Raw genomic sequence first — 25,835 nt, forward strand, 5'->3', positions numbered from 1 at the left:
GATCTTACCAATGGGGGCACATTAGTGCAACAAGAGGTTATGAACATTCTTTTGAAAATCTCCTTCCTAAGTATGAATCTTTGAAGAGTGATTTTCATTTTCCTCCTAAGAAGCACTTTCCCCATGAGGATCATTTAGTGCAAGAAGATGGTATTATCCCTACTTTTCCTAGTGATATCATACCCTCTTTTGATTTCAATAAAATTCCCACTAGAGATGAAGCATTAATGAGTCATGCTCGTCCTTTTCCTAAAGCTTGTCTTAACCATAAAGGTATTTTGGAATAAGAAGATGGAATTATAAGTACTTTCCTTAATTTGCTATCTCCTAAATATCTCACTAAAGACATTTTGAGGCAAGAGGACGATTTCAACAACACATGTATTGATGCTCTCCCTTCTGAGGATGAAGAATTAATAAATTGTTTTATTCCCTCTCCCAAAATTGGACTTAACAATGGAGACATCGTAATGCAAAAAGACATTTTTAACACCTCTCTCAATGATCTCCCTCTTTGGGGTGAACCTTTGGAGAATGATGTTGATGACTCTCTTACTATGTCCCTCTCCCGTAAGAATACCTTGGTCAAAGAAGATGACATCATGATAAAAGAGGGTGATATGATTGACTACTCCCTTAATAAAACCCCACCTTCTATTCATTTCAATAAACTTCCCTCCAAGGATGACACATTAATACATAATGCTCTCCCCGTTCCCAAACCTGGGTCTACTCATAAGGATACCCTAGTTCAAGAAGAGATTGTTAATAATTCCTCCCAAGATCTCCCTCTCAAGGATGAAGCTTTGAAGAGTAATGTTGTTCCTTCTCCTAAAGAGTCCCTCTCCCATGTATATCCCTTGGTGATAGAGGATGATATGATCTTTCCTACTAACACTGTACCCTCTTTCAATAACTTTACCTTTAGGGATGAAACGTTAATACCTAATTCTAGTCTATCTCCTAAAATTGACCCTATCTATGATAATATTTTGGTGCAAGAAGAGACTATCAACAATTATTTCAATAATCTTTATCATACGAGTGATGTTCATCCTTCTTCTAAAATTCATAAGAACACCTTGGAACGAGAGAATGATCTTAGGTCACAAGGGTTTGATATTCCTAAACCATCTTCAATCAATATGATACATGTGAATGGTCATGAAACACCTAATAAACCCCTATTCATAGTTCAAGGTGCTAGTCCTTCTCCAAAGTCTCAACCTCTAAAAAAGCCTCTCTTGGTGGTTCAAGGTTGTTATAGGGATGATTCATTTCACACTCCTAACAAACTAGTTATTAATGTGTAAGGAGGTTATCCTACTAAGATCCCTTATGAGTATGCTAAACAAATCACCCAAGAGAGTTATAATGTGGCTGCTCACACATATAATACACGAAACAATAGGCAACCTATTCCTCCTCTAGTTATTCCTTCTTCATTTCCCGCTCCTCAACCTATTCTTCCACAAGTACCTCGTATCCCACAAACTTTTAGTAGGGAGTATGTTCTTATTGAACAACTTAAAGATACTCCCGCTAAGATATCTCTTTGGGATCTGATTCAAACTTCATCAACTTATTATGGAATGCTACAAGATGCTTTAAATAATTTAGATGTCCCACCCGCAGTGACACCTTTGATTGATCCTATAAGAACTCCTAAAGTTCAAATTGTATTCACACAAGATGAGTTGTCTTCCCATGAGATTCAACACCATTATGATCCTCTTATGATTGTTGTTATTATCAATGACAATGCTACAAGAAGAACCCTAGTTGATAATAGATCTTGCCTATATATTTTTAGCATGGATTTATTGCATAAGATTAATGTGGACTGTTCTCTTATTCAACCTAATTCTCTTACTATTTGTGGCTTTGATAATATTTCTAAACAATCTTTAGGTACTATAACCCTGCATGTTAAGATGCAACCTATTATTTTGCCTACACTTATACATGTCATGCCTAATAAGCTCACCTACAATCTTCTATTAGGACAACCTTGGCTTCATAATATGCAAGTTGTCCCTTCTACTTTGCATAGGTGACTTAAGTTCATCTACAACAACAAGATGTATACCTTGTTGGTTGATACCAATTTGAACACTCCATTGCAAACCAAATCTTCTTGTTCAACTACTTATAATCTTTCTTCCAATTCTCCTACATCTTCAAATATATCTATTTCCTTGAATACCCTTGTTCCCTCTAGTGATTCCACGACTCTTGAAAAGGATTCTACTCAATCTGAATCTTCTCCCAAAGATATCTTTTCTCCCGAAGGGGTACTCTTAGATGACGATTGGGGATCTCTAGACTTTAACCCTACTTTTGTGGGAGAATATAGGGTATCTTGGAAAGGATCTAAATTTGAGAAAGAGAAAGATAAGGAGGAACCTGAAAAGCAACCCAATTTGTCTAAACAACTGAGTAACAATTTTGTGGTTGCTTCTAATTCAAACAATTCTTCAAAATCTTCTTTTATTTCATATAGCACTGAGACATACGAGGCCCCACCATCTCTTTCTGATTTGGTATCCCTTTATGGTCTAGGTTTTCACATTTTAGCTAAGAGTGGATACAATAGCAATGGTTGTGGCACAAATGAACAAGGAATTAAGGTTCCTTTAGAAAATAACATGCATGAAGCTTCATTTGGACTTGGATATAATCCTTTAAATCCCACCAAAGCGTCTAAAAGACCATGTCTCAATGTGAATGTTATATTTAGTAGTGATGATGACTCATCTCCATTAGATCATCCTCTATGTCTCTCAACACTCATCACTCTCATAAGGAAATTTTGGTGATGAACAAGTCTCTTTATGAATCTCCTTAAGAGATTTCCAATCCCGCTTTTGAGGTTTTATCTTCTATTCATTCTAATATCCTCTCTTCTAGAAATAAGGCCCTAATGAATTATACATGTCCTTCTCCTAAGGTTTCTTGTGTGCAAGAGGAACATGACTTAGTGGCTTATTCTTCTCCTACAAACTACTCTCTTGATCAAGACTTCTCAATACCTATTGTATGCCTGGAATGTGGTATCAACCTGCAAGAGGAGAAAACAATTCAAACACACACATGAAACATTTCACTAGAGGTTAGAAATCCAAACAAAACAATTTAAATGAATCTAAACTCTTTAAAATCGTTCCATGCTCGTCTATCTTCAAGGATATTCAAGATTCAAGGTGGCTCTCAGCTTGGAAGAGCACTTGATTCTTTAAGATGACAACATAAAGAATGAGATTTTAATGATTCTAAGATCTAAATGGAATGCAACCAAGATCCTAGTGATGATTTAGATATGAAACTAGATGATGATAGGATGTGAGATGTTGATATGAAGCTCAAACTAGTATGAAAATGATACTAATATGAAGCTAACATGATATGAGATTAACACGATATATCGAAGATTATAATGTTATCAAAATGATCAAAAATGTTATTCTATTAAAGAGAGATAATATGCTTAATGTTATGAGACTATAAGTTTGATGCACAAAGACTTGGATCTATTTTGAAGAAGGAATGGGCTCTATTTATAGGGAAAATAGAGCAATGGGGGTTTGAGATTGAATAATCTCAACAAGGGCTAGGATTGAAAGTTAATCAATTCATGTTTACAATTCTCACCAATGAAATGGTGACAATTGTCAACAAGAGGTTGCTTGAGAGGAGATGTAAGAATCATTAAATGTTTGAGAAGACATGAAGGTTACCTTGGGAGGTAAGGGTTAATGTTAGGTTAGGGTTATCCATTGGATAAAGCTTTTTTACCAAGGGGTAAACTCTTGTGCAAGGGTTAAAGAGATAACCAAGGTTAAAGCCATGAATTCTTGATAAGACCCTTGGGTTAGATGGGAGGTGAGTTAGAGAGAAAGTCTCTAATCATGCAAGAAGCTTGAGTTAACCATTAATGGTTAGGAAGACTTTGAGGGTTAACTTGTTAAAGACATAAATCCTTTAATGGTTTTCAAAGACTTTGGAGGTTTTGAGAAGTGACTTCTCTTTGCTTAGGAATGTGACACTAATTAGGAGATGGATTAGTCTAAATTGGAAGTGATTAGAAGAATCTAGAAGGGGTTTAGGAGACAAGTGGGAGATGTAGGATTTTGCAAGTGAGTGGGGAAAATAGAATTTAATTAAAATAAAATTAATAGGAAGAATTTAAGAATAATTAAATGAATAAAATTCACTTAATTCATTCTGCAACTTTTAGGTGTCTACATTTTGCCCCTCTTTGAGTTAACGTGTGACCACATGTTGATTCAAAGAAAATTTGTCCGATATGATGTCCCAGATATGAAGAATTGATTTGATATGAAAAGTTGATATGAGATTGATGTCGATATGAAACTGGTATGAAATTGATGTCGAGATTTGATATGATAATGCCCCCTCTGGAGATCGTTCGTGCACAAAAGTCATGAATGATCTCTCGAAAGAAGAAGAATGTTATTTGAAAGATAGAAGAGTGGATAGTGACGACATGCATGGGTTTGATAAGATTGATTAGATTGGTTGGATTGATAGATTGATCAGAATTGATAAGAATGAGGTCAAGTCTGGTTTTAGGTATGACACCTCTTGTATAAGACAAAGATGATCGAAACGTTTGGTTTTAGGAACGATATATCTTGTATAAGAGCTGATCAAAATGTCTAGTTTCGGGAATGATACATCTTGTATAAGACATGATAGAATGGGTCAGATGAAATGAATTGATAAAATTGATAAGATTGAGATCAAGTATGACACCTCCTATATAAGACAAAGATGATTGAAACGTCTGGTTTCAGGAATGACACTGCCTGTATAAGACAAAGATGATCGAAGCGTCTGGTTTCAGGAATGATATATCCTGTATAAGACCTGATCAAAACATTTGGTTTTAGGAACGATATGTCCTGTATAAGAGCTTATCAAAATGTCTGTTTTTGGGAAAGATACATCCTGTATAAGACATGATAGATGATAGTTGGAAGAATGATGAAGATATGAAAGTGAAGAAATATTCCATGATGATGCGATAGATATGCATGCAAGGGTTTCAATGATGAATGTGACTAGATGATGATGATGAGATGTATCTTGAAAATGAGAAGTATGATATGAGATGTTTATTGAAAATGAGATGTATGATATGAGATGATAATGAAATGATACTAATGGAATATTAAAATGATATGCAACCTAATGCAAGATTAAGATGATAATGATGTGCAGCTAATGCAAAGCTTAATATGCATTCTTGTTCTCAATGTTGCCATCTGTTTTGATCAAAGGCCAGTGCTTCCTTTGTTTTCATCATCGAGCCTTGATTTATTGAAATTTGATACAAGCCTCATGGTATAATCGAACCATAACGACCTAAGTATAACTTACATGGATTTTGATATTGCAAGATGACACCAGCATCGAGGTATAATTGAACCAAGATGACCTAAGTGTTGTTTGCGTAAACATAAAAGAGTTAACCTTTGTCCCATACAAATCCTAAATGTCCTCGGTGATATGCCACCTGATTGCTTCGCAGGACAAATTTGCATGGTAAAAGACTTCACTCACATATATAAGACAAATAAAACATCACATTCCTTCCTTGCTTCTCTAGTCGTAAGACATCTTGGAGGTGCTCAAGAGATATGATAAGAAAAAATTAACAACCATAAGTAAGCATGCATGTTATTTGGAATGTATTCTTGTCAAATAAAACATCTTGCAAATAGATATTTGTTTAGTTGAAATCAGTTCAAGTATGTGATGTCTAGCCTTCTCGCATGGTCATTTGTCATTTGTTGGTTATTTTGATCCTTGTTGTCTTGATATGTGTTTGGTTCGATGTTGAAAACCCTGAAGGCGAAATGCCCCTAGCGAGGTTAGGATTTTGCCCCTTGTTGTTGATACTAATTCGATATGGATATGTGCACTGATCACCAAGCCATGATGGGATGTGATTTGGATAACTGATTCAGATAAACCAAGGATAGTGACTACGCTAAGTATGTCCAGGATTGATAAGCATTTGTGAATTTCTGGTGATGTCTCAGATGGGTGGATATGATATGTCCAATATGATTTGTGAAACATGTACCGCCATCGATTGATAAAGATAAGGCTAACTTAGAACAAAATCTAGCAATCATACTGATCTATGTCATTGTTTTTATTTGTTCAATGATTGATAAGAATGTCTGGTTTCAAAGAGTGAGTACCCCGTATAAGACCGATCTATCTGGTTTTGAGTGTACCCATCCCTATATAAGACATGTTGATATTGATAGACTTCAAGTGATGAATTGATTAAAAATACATGTGATCTGTTTGATTGCAGACTTTGAGAGTTTTCATGTTGTTGATCTGATTTGATGGATGGTCCACAAAGAGAAGTCACTTCTCAAAGCCTCCAAAGTATTTGAAATGCATTAAAGGCTTTATGTCTGCAACAAGTTAACCCTCAAAGTCTTCCTAACCATTAATGGTTAACTCAACCATTCCCACATGGTTAGAGGCTTTCTCTCTAACTCAACCCTCATCTAACCCAACAGTCTCATCAAGCATTCATGGATTTAACCTTGGTTATTTCTTTAACCCTTGCACATGAGTTTACCTCTTGGGTACTTCAGAAGGAGACGTGCTTGATGAACCAACCAACAATATCCATCTAAAGAAATTCTATACTTGAGTCGTCTAATGCATGAAAAAAGCAAAAAATACAAAAAAATAAAATATCAGAAAAATGCAATTTTTTTTTTTTTAAAATCACAAGCAAAACAAAAATAGAGAGTGCAATAAAACCAAGTAGTGAAAACCTGGCAATAGGTGCTATTTGGGAGAGAACAACTCCTCTATCTATCAATACTTCTATTTTTTGATCTATCTAGTCTCAGCTAAAGGCCATTGCCCACCACTTTTCACGCAACATTACGTTGATCACCAAGCCATGGTGGGATACGATATGGAGAAACTGCTCATTTTGGATAATCAAGGACAATGACTATGCTAAGTATGTCCGGGATAATGCTCCGTGAAAAGTATTGGGAGATGGCCTTTAGTTGAGACTAGATAGATCAAAAGATAGAAGTATTGATAGATAGAGGAGTTGTTATCTCACAAATAGCGCCTGTTGCCAGGTTTTCACTACTTGGTTTTATTGCACTCTCTTTTTTTGTTTTGCTTGCGATTTTTTTTTTTTGCATTTTTCTGATATTTGATTTTTTTGTATTTTTTGCTTTTTCTATGCATTAGACGACTCAAGTGTAGAAGTTCTTCATATGGATGTTGTTGGTTGGTTCGTCAAGCAAGTCTCCTTTTGAAGTTGTTAGCTGATAAGCGCTTGATCTGTAGGCTGATATAATGACAAAGGGACCCAACCAATTAGGTTCAAACTTCCCTTTCTTTTCTCGATCTTGTTAATTTCTGGGATTTTCTTTGAGTACAAGATAGCCGACTTTAAAAACCCTAGGGATGACTCTGTGGTTGTAGCTTATGCACATTCGTTGTTGGTATACTTTGAGATGATCATAGACATGTTATCATTTTTCATCCAGAAGCTCTAGTTCATGCAATCTGTTTACCCGATATTCCTCATCTGGTATGAGGTATTTCAAAGATACTCTAAGTGAAAAACTTTCTACCTCAAGAGGTAGAATTGCTTATGATCCGTACACCAATGAATATGGCATAGCCCCTATAGGTGTCTGAATGCTACTCGTGTATGCCCAGAGTGTCGGATTGAGTTGTACATGTCAATCCTTACCCGCATCATTTACTGTTTTCTTGAGGATTTTCAAGATTGTTTTTTTTTATGCTTCTACTTGACCATTCCCCTGTGGGTAGTAAGGTGTAGAGAAGCGATGTTGGATTTTGAATCTTTCACATAAATCTCATACGTCTTGATTTTTGAAAGGACGCCCATTGTCTGTGATGATGGAACTTGGAATGTCATATCTACAAATTAGATAATTGAGAATAAATGAGGCAATCTGTTTTCCAGTTACTGTGGTCATTGGGACTGCTTCAATCCATTTTTTAAAATACTTTGTGGTAGTGATAATGAACTTGTGTCCATTTGAAGAGGAAGGATGGATTTTCCCTACTAAATCAAGTCCCCATTGACAGAAAGGCCAAGATGTTGTAAATGGTTGCAGTTCATGTGCTGGTGCATGGATAAGATTGCCATGAATTTGGCACTTAGGACATTTATTTGCAAATTGATAAGAGTCTTTCTCCATTGTCGGTTAGTAATATCCCATTCTCAAAAGTTTCTTGGCGAGAGTACATGAAAGCATGGACCATCCATCAAATCAGATCAACAACAGGAAAAATCTCAAAGTCTGCAGGAGGGAGGGAGAGGATTTGATAGAGGGAGGGATAGAGGATGAGGGGGAGATGGTGGGAGAGATAGAGGAGGAGATAAAGGATGAGGAGGAGATGGAGGGAGAGGAGGAGGGCACCTTCTTGGTGTTGGTGGTGTTGGTAGGGTAGGTGCAGCGTTAGCAGCGGTGGGTGGTATAGAGGATGTTAGGCGACCCGCTTAGAGGAGGAGATCTGATGTTCTACCTCCACCAATGCCTCAGAATGGGACAGGTATAGGTGGGACCATGACACAAGTACTCATTTAGATTAGGGTACCCACCCATCGCCAGGATTCACAGATTAGATCCCTACCGGTCACAGTGCAAGAGCTACAAGCATAGGTTCTAGCACAACAACGCCAGATTATGCAGATTATGGCAGAGCGTGATACAAAGAGAGAGCGTTGGGGCTGGGCAGAGGATCTTGCTAAAATATTGGAGAGAGCGACGATTGGTGCCCCGATGCAGGACATGCCAAGGGTGATACGGTATACGACCAAAGCTACTATACGGTACTATAAGCGTCTATATGAGGAGTTGGTCCCTAGAGAGAACAAAGCTCCTAGCTATGTAGCCATTCAATCTGTTCGTAGTCAGATAAGGATGGAGAGCAGAGGTATTATGGGGCCTCCCCGACATGATCCACCTAGTGGAGATCCAGGAGCTGGGCCATCTAATGCAAGACCGTTAGCCTCAGGAGATAGTCATACCTGAGAGACTTGTCTCAGTTGTTTTTTGATCATTTTGTTGTATTTTGATAGACATGATATCCCTTGTACATTTCGACCATTTTTGAGAGAGATATATATAGCATTGATTTCTCTGATCCACATGTGATGTGTTATGGATGATGATTTATGATATGCATTGTGTTTTGATATGAGATTTCGAGGATGATGTTTTGATGCTTAGATAATAATGCTCTTGATTTTGATGATGATGTATGATCCATGATGAAATGAGAATATGATGATGCATTGTTACCTTGATTTATGTGATTTATGAGATATATCTTGAAAATGAGATGTATGATATGATAATGATGTGAGATGTATCTTGAAAATGTATGATGATGATAATGATGTGAGATGTATCTTGAAAATGTATGATGACGATAATGATGTGAGATGTATCTTGAAAATGTATGATAACGATAATGATGCGAGACTAATGCAAGATGAAATGTGATTTTAGAATGATATGCAAGTTTTAAAATTATATGCAACTAAATGCAAGTTTAAAATGATATGCAACTAAATGCAAGATTAAGATGATAATGATGATATGCAACTAAATGATCACCTTCATAATGTCGTTGTCATTCTTGTTTAGTCACTTGGTTATGCTCTATTTGTGTTTGTCATCATTGAGCTTTTGATATGTTGGAAGTTTAGACAAGCATCATGGTACAATTGAACCATAATGACTTGAGTAAAACTTACATGGATGTTTGATATGGCAAGGTCGCACAAGCATCAAGGTATAATTGAACCAAGACAACTTGAGTGTTGCTTGCGTAAAACAAATGAGTTAACCATTCTATGCGCAAAGTGGAAGATGTCTTCAATGATATGTTTCCAATCATGTCTCAAGACAAATTTGCATTGTACAAGTGATCACCTCATAGACAAAATAACAAAAAAAGAGTATCAGATTCCTTCGTTGCTTCGCTAGCTCAATGCATCCTCGAGGAGCTCAGGAGATCTAATGATTTAAAATTTAAGATGCAAAATAGTCAAAACTTTATGCAATATGTAAACAAGTCATAATTCAGAAAATCATCCATCATGTGTGTGTTTTTACAGTTGGATAATGGTCTGGTTTCTAGCCTGATGAGCAATTTTTGACATTTTGTTCTCTTAGCATGCTGCGATCTTGGTTTACCTGTTATCGTCTAAGTGTTGAAGTGTGAGGAATTTTGACCCTAGTCATAGATATCTACTGATGTGGATATATATGTTGATCACCAAGCCATGGTGGGATATGATATGGAGAAACTACTTGTTTTGGATAATCAAGGACAGTGACTATGCTAAGTATGTCCGGGATAATGTTGCGTGAAAAGTGTTGCGTGATGGCCTTTAGCTGAGAGTAGATAGATCATAAAATAGAAGTATTGATAGATAGAGGAGCTGTTCTCTCACAAATAGCGTCTATTTCCAGGTTTTCACTAGATTTTATTGCACTATCTTTTTTTGTTTTGCTTGTGATTTATTTTTTTTTGCATTTTTCTGATATTTGATTTTTTTGTATTTTTTGCTTTTTCTGTGCATTAGAAGACTCAAGTGTAGAATTTCTTCAGATGGATGTTGTTGGTTGGTTCGTCAAGCACGTCTCCTTCTGAAGTTGTTAGCTGATAAGCACTTGATCCGTAGGCTAATATAATGACAAAGGGACCCAACCAATTAGGTTCAAACTTCCCTTTCTTTTCTCGATCCTGTTGATTTCTTGGATTTTATTTGAGTACAAGATCACTAAATTTAACCCTAGGGATGACTCTGTGGTTGTAGCTTCTATACATTCGCTACTGGTAGGCTTTGAGATGATCATAGGCATGTTGTCATTTTTCATCCAGAAGCTCTAGTTCATGCAATCTGTTTACTCAATATTCCTCATTTTGTATGAGGCCTTTCAAAGATACTCTAAGTGACAAAATTTCTACCTAAAGAGGTAGAATTGCTTTTGATCTGTACACCAATGAATATGGTGTAGCCCTTGTAGGTGTTGGAATGCCAGTCTTGTATACCCAGAGTGTCGGATTGAGTTGTACATGTCAATCCTTACCCGCATCATTTACTGTTTTCTTGAGGATTTTCAAGATTGTTTTATTTGATGTTGTAAGGTAGGAAATCGGAAATCATCACAAGCAATTCAATATTTGTAATCTAGCTCAATCACGAAAACTAAATTGCAATGATCAATCCTAATTACATCCAAAGAGACATGAAAGCAAAACATTCAAGATTAAAAACTAAGCAAACCAAATGCAGATCTGAATGTCTCCTTCATGTGGCTCCATTGTCCTTCTTTCTCCTTCAAATAGCTTTGTTGTGGATCTCACCTACTAGTGCATGATCATGATATGAAAGCAAGTAGACAAGATGATTGCTCAAGAATACTCGAAGCGTGATTGATTCGGGAATCGATTTGAAAAGTGATTCGTTCGATAATGTGATTAGTCTTGATTGAAGAAATTCATCCAATTTATAGACAAATTGGAGAGATGATCAAATTAGCATGAAGAGATTCAAATGGAAATTGCAAATCAAGAATGTCAATTATGACAAATTTATGACAAATTTATGACAAATTTGCACTTTCTATGCAAAATTGATTGATTGATAATTTATGACAAGATTATGACAAATTTCTATGTCAAAATTGATTGATTGTCAATTATGACAAATTATGACAAATTGAAATGTCATTCCCATGAAATTAGGAGGAAAATAGGAGGAAATTGAATTAGAAATTAGGAAAATTAGAAAAATTGGAAAATAGGAATTAGGAAATTAGAAAATGAGGAAATTAGGAATTAGGAAATTAGAAAATGAGGAAATTAGGAATTTAGTGAATTAATTAATAATTTTTCATTTATTAATTAATTCACAAAGAGGGAATTTAGAAATTGATGAAAAATTAGGAAATTAGGAATTAGGAGAAATTAGTTAAATCAATTAATAATTTGTCATTTATTAATTAATTCACAAAAAGAGGAATAATTAGTTAGCCAATTAAATTAAACATTTAATTGTGACACGAAGACTTAGGATAAATAAATAAATTATTTAACCTAGAGGGAAAATGGCAAACAAGGTTAAATGAATAAAATCATGAAACCCTAAAAGATGAATTAGAAATGCAAGGATGACAATTAGGTCTTGACAAAGGATAATTGATATTGATTCGATTTGATCATGATTTTGAATTGATAAATGATTTGATTGATAAATGCGCCAATTGACGAGGAACAATGACTAATTGATCCAAATTGAGAAAGACGACGATCGATGACAAATCGATCGCAAAATGACAAAATTGACAAGAAGAAAAGGATCGATGACAAAATAGATCACAAGACGACAAGATTGATGACAAATTGATCAAAAGACAAGAATCGATGACAAATCGATCGCATGATGACAAGATTGATAAGAGGACAAAACCCTAATTAGGATTGACGATGTCCAAAATGATGACAAATGAATACGCACATAGATGCGACAGGATAAGATTGACCAAAATCATGACTGATATTGGTGCTGACAAGACCAAATTCGAAGATGAGACGAATGATGAATGTAGAAGAATGACTCGATGCTCACAAATGATAAAGACCAAGTGCGAATCATAGGAGAAATGTTAATGCGACGCAAAAACCCTAAAATAAGGCAATGCACAAATGTTAAAGTATGACTCCGCAAGCGTTGACCATTTTTAGGTGTCTACAGATGCTTCTGCTTGACCATTCCCATGTGGGTAGTAAGGTGTAGAGAAGCGATGTTGGATTTTGAATCTTTCACATAGCTCTCGTACGTCTTGATTTTCGAAAGGACGCTCATTGTCTGTGATGATGGAACTTGGAATGTCGTATCTACAAATTAGATAATTGAGAATAAATGAGGCAATTTGTTTTCCAGTTACTGTGGTCATTGGGACTGCTTCAATCCATTTTTTAAAATACTTTGTGGCAGTGATAATGAACTTGTGTCCATTTGAAGAGGAAGGATGGATTTTCCCTAATAAATCAAGTCCCCATTGACAGAAAGGCCAAGATGTTGTAAACGGTTGTAGTTCATGTGCTGGTGCATGGATAAGATTGCCATGAATTTGGCACTTAGGACATTTCTTTGCAAATTGATAAGAGTCTTTCTCCATTGTCGGCTAGTAATATCCCATTCTTAGAAGTTTCTTGGCGAGAGTACATGAAAGCATGGACCATCCATCAAATCAGATCAACAACAGGAAAACTCTCAAAGTCTGTGGGAGGGAGGGAGAGGATTTGATAGAGGGAGGGATACAGGATGAGGGGGAGATGGTGGGAGAGATAAAGGAGGAGATAAAGGATGAGGAGGAGATGGAGGGAGAGGAGGAGGGCTCTTTCTTGGTGTTGATGGTGCTGGTAGGGTAGGTGCAGCGTTAGCGGTGGTGGGTGGTATAGAGGATGTTAGGCGACCCGCTCAGAGGAGGAGATATGATGTTCTACCTCCACCGACGCCTCGGACCGGGACAGGTATAGGTGGGACCATGACATAGGTACCCGTTTAGATTAGGGTACCCACCCATTGACAAGATTAAAAGATTAGATCCCTACAGGTCACAATGCAGGAGCTACAGGCATAGGTGCTAGCACAACAACGCCAGATTATGCAGATTATGGCAGAGCATGATATAGAGAGAGAGCGTTGGGGCCAGGCAGAGGATCTTGCTGAGATATTGGAGAGAGCGATGACTAGTGCCCCAATGCAGGACAGGCTAAGGGAGATATGGTATACGGCCAAGGAGGCCGAGTACTATAAGCTTCTATATGAGGAGCTGGTCCCTAGAGAGAACAGAGCTCCTAGCTATGCAACTAGTCAATCTATTCATAGTTAGATGAAGACGGAGAGCAAAGATGTTGTGGGGCCTCCCCGACATGATCCACCTGGTGGAGATCCAGGAGCTGGGCCATCTACAGCAAGACCATCAGCCTTAGGAGATAGTCATACTTGAGAGACTTGTCTCAGTTGTATTTTGATAGACATAATATCCTTTGTACATTTCAACCATTTTTGAGAGAGATATATATAGCACTGATTTCTTTGATCCACATGTGATGTGTTATGGATGATGATTTATGATATGCATTATGTTTTGATATGAGATTTCAAGGATGATGATTTGATGCTTAGATAATAATGCTCTTGATTTTGATGATGATGTATGATCCATGATGAAATGAGAATATGATGATGCATTGTTACCTTGATTTACGAGATGTATCTTGAAAATGAGATGTATGATATGATAATGATGTGAGATGTATCTTGAAAATGTATGATGATGATAATGATGTGAGATGTATCTTGAAAATATATGACGATGATAATGATGTGAGATGTATCTTGAAAATGTACGATAATGATAATGATGCGAGACTAATGCAAGATGAAATGTGATTTTAGGATGATATGCAAGTTTTTAAATTATATGCAACTAAATGCAAGTTTTAAATGATATGCAACTAAATGGAAGATTAAGATGATAATGATGATATGCAACTAAATGATCACCTTCACTATGTTGTTGTCATTCCTGTTTAGTCACTTGGTTATGATCTGTTTGTGTTTGTCATCATTGAGCTTTTGATATGTTGGAAGTTTAGACAAGCATCATGGTATAATTGAACCATAATGACCTGAGTAAAACTTACATGGATGTTTGATATGGCAAGGCCGCATAAGCATCAAGGTACAATTGAACCAAGACGACCTGAGTGTTGCTTACGTAAAACAAACGAGTTAACCATTGTATGTACAAAGTGGAAGATGTCTTCAATGATATGTTTCCAATCATGTCTCAATACAAATTTGAACCGTACAAGTGATCGCCTCACAAACAAAACTAAAAAAAGAGTCAGATTCCTTCGTTGCTTCGCTAGCTCAATGCATCCTCGAGGAGCTCAGGAGATCTAATGGTTCAAAATTTAAGATGCAAAATAGTCAAAAATCTATGCAATATGTAAAAAAGTCATAATTCAAAAAATCATCCATCATGTGTGTGTTTTTACAATCGGATAATGGTCTGGTTTCTAGCCTGATGAGCAATTTTTGACATTTTGTTCTCTTAGCATGCTGCGATCTTGGTTTGCTTATTGCCGTCTGAATGTTGAAGTAAGAGGAATGTTGACCCTAGTCATAGATATCTACTGATGTGGATATATACATTGATCACCAAACCATGGTGGGATATGATATGGAGAAACTGCTTGTTTTGGATAATCAAGGATAGTGACTACGTTAAGTATGTCCGGGATAATGTTGCGTGAAAAGTGTTGGGAGATGGCCTTTAGCTGAGACTAGATAGATCAAAAAATAGAAGTATTGATAGATAGAGGATATGTTCTCTCACAAATAGCGTCTGTTGCCAGGTTTTCACTAGATTTTATTGCACTCTCTTTTTTTGTTTTGTTTGCGATTTTTTTTTTTGCATTTTTCTGATATTTGATTTTTTTGTATTTTTTTCTTTTTACCTACATTAGACGACTCAAGTGTAGAATTTCTTCAGATGGATGTTGTTGGTTGGTTCGTCAAGTACGTCTCCTTCTGAAGTTATTAGCTGATAAGCGCCTGATCCTTAGGCTAATATAATGACAAAGGGACCCAACCAGTTAGGTTCAAACTTCCCTTTCTTTTCTCGGTCCTATTTTTTTCTGGGATTTTCTTTGAATACAAGATCACCGACTTAAAAAACCCTAGGGATGACTCTGTGGTTGTAGCTTTTGCACATTCGCTGCTGGTATGCTTTGAGATGATCATAGGCATGCTGTCATTTTTCATCCAGAAGCTCTAGTTCATGCAATCTGTTTACCCGATATTCCTCATCTGGTATGAGGCCTTTCAAAGATACTCTGAGTGATGGAATTTCTACCTCAAGAGGTAGAATTACTTCTGATCCATATACCAATGAATATGGCATAGCCCCTGTAGGTGTCTAAATGCTAGTCCTATATGCCTAGAGTGCCGGATTGAGTTGTACATGCCAATCCTTACCCACATTATTTACTATTTTCTTGAGGATTTTCAAGATTTTTTTATTTGATGCTTCTGCTTGACCATTTGCCTGTGGTTAGTAAGGTGTAGAGAAGCGATGTTGGATTTTGAATCTTTCACATAGCTCTTGTATGTCTTGATTTTTGAAAGGACACCCATTGTTTATGATGATGGAAATTGGAATGTCATATCTGCAAACTACATAATTGAGAATAAATGAGGCAATATGTTTTCCAGTTACTGTGGTCATTGGGACTGCTTCAATCCATTTTGTAAAATACTCTGTGGCAGTGATAATGAACTTGTGTCCATTTGAAGAGGAAGGATGAATTTTCCCTACTAAATCAAGTCCCCATTGACAGAAAGGCCAAGATGTTGTAAACGGTTGTAGTTCTTGTTCTAGTGCATGGATAAGATTGCCATGAATTTGGCACTTAGGACATTTCTTTCCAAATTGATAAGAGTCTTTCTCCATTGTTGGCCAGTAATATCCCATTCTCAAAAGTTTCTTGGAGAGAGTAGGACCACTTGAATACATGCCACAAATACCCTTGTGAAGCTCATGTAAGGCAGAGTCAGATTCATTACGAGCAAGGCAATGAAGAAGAGTACCATCTAGACCTCGATGGTAAAGTGTGTCAGCAGTTAAGGTATAACAGGCAGCTTGCTGGATAAAGATGTGTTTTTGGTTATGAGATAGGTCGAGTGGTAGGGTATTGGTCTTAAGATATTCATAGATTGTCCCGTATAGAGGGGAGTCTAAACCGGTTAAGGCATAGATGATGTGGGATGCAAAATTGTCATAAGCTGGGGAAAAAAGTTGCTCTACTAGGAACTCATAACGACTCTGTTGCTCTGGAATTTGTAGCAATGAAGCAATAGTGGTCATTGCATCTGTCGCTCTGTTGTCCAACCTTGGTATTTGCTTGAAGGTGATATGTACAAAGTACTATTTGAAATCATCCACCATTCTCTTATAGGGCATTAGTTTATCATCCTTTGTCTGATATTCATTGTTGATTTGATTGATAACTAATTGTGAGTCTCCATAGACTCTTAAGTCTGTGATTCTCCATTCCACTGCCATTTTGATTCCTATTACTAGGGCTTCATACTTAGCGATGTTATTGGTGCATGGAAACATTAGTCTATAAGATCATGGAATTGTGTGCCCTTCTCGAGTGACAAACAAGATGTCGACACCCGATCCATGTTGGGTATAGGAACCATCAAAGTACAAGGTCCATTGCTTGGTTGTGATAGTAAGGACATCCATGCCTGGAAATTCTACCTGCATTGGTTCTTTATCTGGTAGTGGTTCTTCAGCTAGTTGATCTGCAATCACCTGTCCTTTGATAGACCGACGCTCTATCTATTGGATATCAAACGCACTGAGAATCATGACCCATTTAGCCAGTCAGCCTGTAAGAGCTGCTTTGTTGAGTAAATACTTGAGTGGATCAATTTTTGCTACTAGCTTGATTGTGTGAGCTAGCATGTAATGGCAAAACTTTTGAGAGGCGAACACCACAGCTAAGCAAGCCTTCTCAATGAATGTATAATTTAGCTCATATCAGTTTAATATTCTGTTGATGTAATATATAGCTCATTCCTTGCCTTCTATATCTTCTTGTGCTAGCGATGCCCCCAATGATACTTCAGTTGTTGATATGTAGAGAATGAGCGACTTCCCTGCTATTGGTGGTACCAAAACTAGTGGATTCATTAGATATTGCTTGAGTTGATAGAATGATTCTGCACACTAGGCTTCCCATTTGAAAGGTATGTTCTTATGTAGCAGATGATTGAATGGTATAATTTTATCTGTTAGTTGGGCTATGAATCGCCTGATCGATTGCAGTCATCCTTGTAGAGATTTGAGTTGGCTAATGTTCCTGGGAGGTGGCATCTCTATGATGACCTGTACCTTCGTTGGATCTACTTCAATGCCCTTTGCAGACATAATGTAGCCTAATAGTTTGCCTGATGTGACCCCAAAGACACACTTCTTAGAGTTTAGCCTGACTTAGAATTGCTCCAATCTTTAAAAGATTTTATCTAATATGCCCAGATGTTTGGCTCGGGTGAATGACTTAGCCAGTGAATCATCCACATAATCTTGCATGAAGGTATGCATCATATCATGAAATATTATCGTCACCGCTCTTTAAGAAGTTGCCCTAGCATTCTTTAAGCCAAAAGGCATGACGTTCCAACAATACTTTCCCCAAGGATAGGTGAATGTTGTTTTATCTTGATCCTCTGGAACTATCTTGATTTGATTATAGCCAGAGAAACCATCCATTAATGATAGAATTGCATGGCCTGTTGTTAGGTCCACAATTATGTCGATGCTGGGAAAAGGAAAGTCATCCTTTGGGCATTCTTTGTTGACATCTCTAAAATCTGTGCATATTTTGATGCTTCTGTCCAGTTTTAAAACTGGTACAATGTTTGAAATCCATTCAGCATAGTCTATAGGTCGCATGAATCCGACGTCTAATAACTTCTTTAGTTCAACTTTGACCATTAATGCCACATGCAGATTCATCTTTCTTAATTTTTGTTTGACTAGCTTAGCTCTTGGAGCAATAGATAAATGATGCATGATTAGGTTCAGATCTATTTCAGGCATATTAGCATAGGAACAATCAAAATTGATTTGCTTTTCTTTGAAGAATCTGATAAACTCTGGTTGTTCCTCTTCTGTCAGTGATTTTGCTAGGTGTATGTTTTTAGCTGTTGCTTTTGTACTGATGTTTATTGATTGAGTTGGCTCAATCAATATGGGTGACCTTTCTTGATAATGTTCTGGAAGAGTGGCAAGTCTCCCATCCTTAGGTGCCTTAAAAAGGTTTTCACCCTCAGATGTGTCCTTTATTTTGACTTTTTTGTGATCTAGTGCTGCCATTGACTGGTTTTCAGCATTAGATTTTTTGTTTCTTTTATTTTTGCGACTGAGAGACTTGGCACTCCCCTGATTGCAGATATCGTTATTTTGTTTGTTGATAGAGCATGTTTTCGGGTTGACTGTACATAGATATATCACGGTGTTCAGGTTCTTCCCAGTCTATGAGATCAAAAAATACGAGCAGTAGAGAGTCATTTGGTGGGTTGAGATCGGCTGCGGTAAGTGTCCTGATAGAGGTAGCATTATAGTTGTTTGGGATGTTGGTTAGGTTAATGATATTTTCAAGGTCTTTGATGGTATCATCTTCAGTGTAGACTTGTTTGTAGTGTTGCTGCTTTTTCTCCTTAGCCTCGTAGATATGTGGTGGTTCGAATTCAAGTGATTGAGACTCTGCGCCTTGTCCCTCTCGAGAAAGGGGTGTGTGTGAATTGATAGTACCTTCCTCAACATCCTCAGTAATATTTGAACAACTACTCCATTCATAGTCATTAGAATCAGTTTCAGAAGTATTGTCCCAGAGTCGCTCATTGCTGCTAACAGGTATGTTGTAAGGTGAGAAAAGATCTTTGATAATTGATACCAGTCTTGTAGTTTTTTTTATTTAGAATCAGAGCCTTCTTGTACCCTTTGCATTTGTTCATACATTGTTTCTCCTCAGAGAGTAATGATTTCTTTGGGTGGTGAATCTGCCTTGTTTTGAATAGGTTCCTATACATGATGCACTTTCTTATAAGATGCTTCTTCCCTTTGAATGGCCAGTTCCTCTTGTCGTTTCTCTTTTTCCTGGTGTTTTTTCTCTTTCCTTGTTATTTCTACTACTTGGTATAGTGCCTCTTGCCATGAGTTCTCATTGTATTTCTTTTTTGCTTTCCATTGAGGTTTCTGATATTTGTTTTGTTTTTGCCTAGTTGGTATGTTGTGTCCATATCCTAGTCTTGTTTTGTCTTGTGATAATTGTGAAGGAGGTTCTAGCGGTTCTGTAATGTCTTCTTGGTGCTTACCTATAGGTCCTTTGTCATTGTATCCCATCCGTTGAATGATTCATAATCCTTTTTCATATTGTTGTGTTGGTATGGCCACCTCCAGAGTAGCAGCTCTAACCTCTTCCTCATCCTTGTATAGCCAACTAAGGATGTCTTTATCTTCTGATTCATTTGCTAGTGTGCCCAAATGGATAAATTTTCCATCAAACTTGGTGATGGGCTATGTTGCTTGATCTGTCGATGTAGAAGGTTGTCCATGAGATTTTGGCGATGTTGGCAATTTTGATAGACATATGGGTTCGAAAGAGTATTCTCCCATGCCTTGATCTTTTATTTTCATCTTTTGTTTGAAGTCCATGGACAAAGACTTGAGTTTTTCTTGATGATGATCTAATGCTGAGGAAGTTGGAGCTTCCCTCTTGTGTGGAACCAGGTTGTCTTGAGCTGCCCCCATAGCATTGCAATGTTGAAAAGGGTTATTATCGGCAGATATGAAAATTTCCTGCCCATTATACGAGAATTTGACACACTGATGATATGTTGAAGGCATTGTGTGCATTTCATGTATCCAAGGATGACCCAATAGAATATTGTATGTTAAGTCTATGTCTAAGACTTGGCACATGGTGTCCCTTTGTATTGGTCCTACCTGAATAGGTAGTATCACTATTCCTTTGGATGATTTTTCTTCATCATCATAGGCCTTGATGGTGATCTCCTTGTTTGGATCAATAGACTACTTAGAGAATCCCAATGCACAGATAAGCATTAAAGTACAAATATTGAGACCAACTCTTCCATCTATTAACACTCTTTTAACTCGATGTTTATAGACTAAGACTTCGATATGGAGCAGCGTGTTATGTAGATGATTCAAGGAGACATTATCACGTTCGGAAGAGGTGAGGTTATGAGGCCTTGTAATATGAACCACCATGGCTTGGAGTTTGTCAATGTCCAGATCTTGAGGAACGTTTGTTTCAACCAGTGTGTTGGTCCTCACAACTGGAATGACAACTAGGTAATAGAACACGATTTAGAGATTAAATATCCTTGAATAGCTAAATTTCCTGTGGCAAAGGCTTATTTATTTATCAACTAGGGACGTAAACTTGAAATGGACCAATACTGTATGTGCACCAAGTTCATATCGCAACCATTCTAGATTAATGCAGGAAAGGAAATTATTCTAAAGTAAACACGTGAAATCTTAATCAACGAATACTTAATCTTAGAACTGGAAATTACTTTAAACAACTATTGTTAAATGATAAAGTTCTGGCAAGCAACATGAACTACTCTATTGCTGTGGCTATAGGAACAGACACAAGAACTGTTTCCAATGGCTACAGGAACAGACAATTGTAGAAACAACTATTACAAAAGTATGAAAACTAATAGGAACATACAAAGGATTACTCACCAAGTGGCTCCCCTTGAGTGAGTATCTCCAAAATTTCAGATCACAATTGTTTAAGCATTCAAAATCATATCGATCTCTTTATTTCATCTTGACTGTGAAAAATACATAAAATACCAGAAGACTGCGTGTTACAAATATTATATCGTTCTCTACCATCCTCAAGAGGAGAGAGGTCCCTTTATTTACAAGAAAACTTATAACAAAATTCTAATTGATCGACCACATTCCTACAAAATAGGTGAACAAGATTTATTAACAAGAGAAGAAGAAGACGTCAGCACAGGAAAATAGAACAACATTTGTCCTGCAGCTGAGAAAATATAGCATGACTTGCTTCCTGGATCTAAGCTCCACTAACAATAGTTATAAATGTTTTCATAAATCAGTCTACTGAAGAACCGGTCAAGTGGTTTCAATAATTACTGTATTTCTCTGACTGGGTCTGCATTGCGGTTATATACTTGATGCTCCTTTAAACCATCATTTAGTCTTTACTTCACCTTTGCTAACCCTGCATCATGATATTAATGTGCAAAACAAACATGTGTATATACTAATGTTAACATGATATAATGTAAACTATATTTAAAATTGATTTTAGATATTTGCATAGATAGATCATTTAAAACCATTGTATGACATCCTTAGGTATAAGTTAAACCAGTTTCAAAAACACTTAAAATGTATCAACTTAGGAGAGTATTATAATCCAAATGTCATCTAATCACAAGACCTAGGCATGAGTATTATATAAAAAATCTATCAAAATAAAGCCATTATTTAGGCTCATCATCTCCCCCTAACCTAACTTCTTGTTGATCCTCCAGCAACAGGAAAATTTTAGATTCTGGCATTGATTCGGAAATTGCTTGGAGTAACCTGTCTAGAACCGCCTGCAGATAAGATCCAGTAGAATCCTTTCATTTTCTCCAATCACTTCCACCTGGTACGTTATGTTTCTTCATTGTATGGTGGGTCACTCTCCCTACATCCCATCAATGGCCATAGGAGGATTGGAGGCTGAAAGCTAAGAGGCAACCAATGTCGTCCCTTTTTTCTTCCCAAGTGCATATACTTGGGTGCTCTATTTAAGGCTGCATGGTAGTTTTGCACAGAGTATGGCTTAGATTGCCTTAACTCATCTGGCAGGCTATTCCAATGTTGGACTATATGTCCTATTGCTATTTGTCCTTCCCTTGGAGCCATTTGTTCGTATTCCTTATACACTTCTTCCCTTAAGGGTAGGATATCCTTTGCATAATTTGGCTCATATGCTATCTTTTGCCAATCAAAATAAAGTCACCTAGGTTCCCTTGATTCAACCCTTAAGGGCAGTGAAAGCTCAAATTCTCCCTTATTATGCACCTGAAACTGCTCTCCCCTTGATATTTCATTCTGCGTGCATGACATAAGAGCTCTCAATTAGATATCTCCAATGTAGAGGAGATGGTTCCAATCAACATCGTTAGGAACAACATAGTTATGTACATAAAGTTCACAAAGTAGATTTTTAATTGTTGTAGGAGATGTCTGATAAGCACTGTAGAATTCCTCTGGTGTCTGCAATGAGGGACTTAAATCCCTGACAATTCTCATCATCTGGAATCTGATGTGTTGTTCTCTTAAATACAAAGAGTAAAAACAAGAAGGAGCTCGACACTGCATTAGTTGTGGTACCATGGTGAGTACTATTTCCATCTTAGCTTTAAGCTGAGAAATTTCCTCGTCCTTTTGTTCAATAATTTTCTTCTACCAGTCAATTATCATCTGCATTTTTACCTTTTCCAAATCCCAATCATCATAAAGAGGAAGTCCCACCACATGACTAGTAAGGGAAGTAGGTGGCCTATGAATAGGTGCCCTAGGTTTCTTCTTTCCAACTTTGCTCCCCACTTCAATAACCTATTCTACAACAAATGCTAAGTTGTCCAACCTTTCAAAACCTACTTCCTTTTGAGGCTGCTCAATATTCTGGAGTTCCCCCCTTCTTGCAGTTGTAGTTCCTATTCTTCCTCCATATTTTGTAGTTCTTCCTCTTTTTCTTGTTGCCTTTGGGGTTCATTAGGTGGAGAAGGAGGGACATCATCATGAAGTGGACTGTGTTGTTCTTGTTCTGGGGAGTCAATCAAGATGATAATATTTAGCTCTATTGATTGGTCTTGGTTTTTAATCTTTTTATGGGGCCTACCACTACTTCTCTGAGATTTTCCTTTTTCAGCTGCAGGACTACTTCATGTAGCAAACTCTTCAACCACTTAATGGTTACTGGAGAAACTGGTTTTACAACTTTTCTTTCCTTGGTTGCAGGAGGGGGTAAATTCTCACTTTTACTTTTCTCTTCCTTATGTTCTATGTCAACCTGTTTTTCTTTGCCCTTTTCCTTTCATGTGGTAGCCCTAGTTTTTATTAGACTTTGAGAAGGAACCCCTGCTATAGCCTCTTCTTGTAAGGGTTCCTCTACTACAGGAATATTTTGTTTTGGTGATATCATGGAGGATGAGGGTTCAAGAGGGGAACCAGGTTTTTCAAGGTTTTCCAAATTTGCTTGTTCTTGAGATGGAAGTGGCTCCTCTATAACCATGTTATCTACCCTAAACATTCTAATTTCAACAAATTCATTCCAAAGCATTGGAGAAACATCTCTCAAAGATCTTTCAACTAATAGATTAATTAGGCAATGATGAGAAACAAAGTGAGGCCTACCTTTCTGGGTCTTTGTTGCACTATGGAAAGAAGGTTGTACAATAGGCTTGGAACATTCATCCTTCTTTCGTGGCGTAGATGACTTAGAAGCTTGAAGTGATGGGAATGCAGACACGCGAACCTTCCTTCATAGGTTAAATACTTTAAAACATACAATGTTACTGCTTTCCATTCAGGCAAAAGATATTCTCGCCTAGTTCCTTGTCTATCTACTACTAATGGGGGGTCTCTCGGACGTGTAAATTATTCTCTTGCACTACGTGTGTCCTTGGATTCTAAGTACCTCTTCCCGTCTGTTGGTAACCCAGTTACCTTTGCAATCCATTCCTCTGCAACCACCACTGTCAAACCCTTTACCTGGGCTTCTCCATTTGAAAGTGTGCAGGTAAATTCCCTTGCAATTTCCTTATTAAACTCTGTCAACTTCAAAAAATAATCCAGCCATCCACTGTTATAGAATATTGGCTCACAATCTTGGTCCTGAAGAAGGACTTCATGGACTATCAGCTCATAACATATAGGTGGACCACCCATTGCAGTGATAACACTTTCTACTCTATAATGGCATAAATCTACCCAATTTTTGCATTAATTTCTGCACTACAATATGCTCAATGTGCCTTTACTTGGTCAGAACCTAGCTGCAATCTAAAAATAGCTCTAAGGAGACAGAAAAGCAGAATACAAGATATCACCTAAAACTAGAAATTTGAAAAATAAAACGCAATCTGAGAGGACATAGGAATTATCTGCTAGAGTCATTATCAACGTACTTCCCTCCCCCAACCTAAGGTTTGACAAGTGTCCACATGCGAAGGAGGACCGAAAAAGGACACTATGCAAAATATCATAATTATAGTTAATATGGTTTATTTATATACATGCAACAAAAATAAATACACACGAGCGTACCTGACATCACGCAAGAATGACTGCAACTTAAAGACATTGAGCCATCATGCATGGAAAATGAGGCGAAAATGGATGGAGTGAAAGGAAAGAAATGAGTGAATACGGAATGGAATATTTATTATGCAGAGAATTACTTCCTCCAGATGTGGAAGTATTTATTATGATCAAGCCGCAAAGTCGTCACCAGTTGCTGCAGGAATCTCGGCATGCTTGGCAGTGGAAAACTGTTGTAGAAAGTCATCTTTGCTCAGAGGTTTATGGTATAAGCGTAATCGATGACCATTCACTAACAATTTAAACTTATATGATCTACTGTAGATAATCTGACAACACCATTAGAGAATGTTTCAACTATCTCATAGGGTCCTAACCACCGTGTTTGTAATTTGCCCAAATTATCTTTATACCTCGAATCATAGAGAAGAGCCCAATCACCTGGCTTGAATGATTTATTTTTGATATAGCGATCATGCCACTTCATGCACTGGTTTTGAAGAAATTTGGTATGTTGTAGGGCAGACTTTCTTATCTCATCTAAGGCATTAAGCTACAGGAGCCTTTCCTCTTATGCTGCAGAAAGAATCGTATCTAAGGAAATAGTTGTTCTCAAAGTTTTATGCTTAAATTCTACAGGCATCATTTCTTTTGTCCCATAAACCATTTCAAATGGTGTAAACCCTATTGTAGTTTTCCAGGTGGTTCTATAAGCCCATACAACTTCAAATAATCTGCTAGACCAATCTTTTCGGTTGAGTGCTACTGTTTTGGTCAATATTG

The sequence above is a fragment of the Cryptomeria japonica genome, chromosome 10 (assembly GCF_030272615.1).
Source record: "Cryptomeria japonica chromosome 10, Sugi_1.0, whole genome shotgun sequence".
Lineage (NCBI taxonomy): Eukaryota > Viridiplantae > Streptophyta > Pinopsida > Cupressales > Cupressaceae > Cryptomeria > Cryptomeria japonica.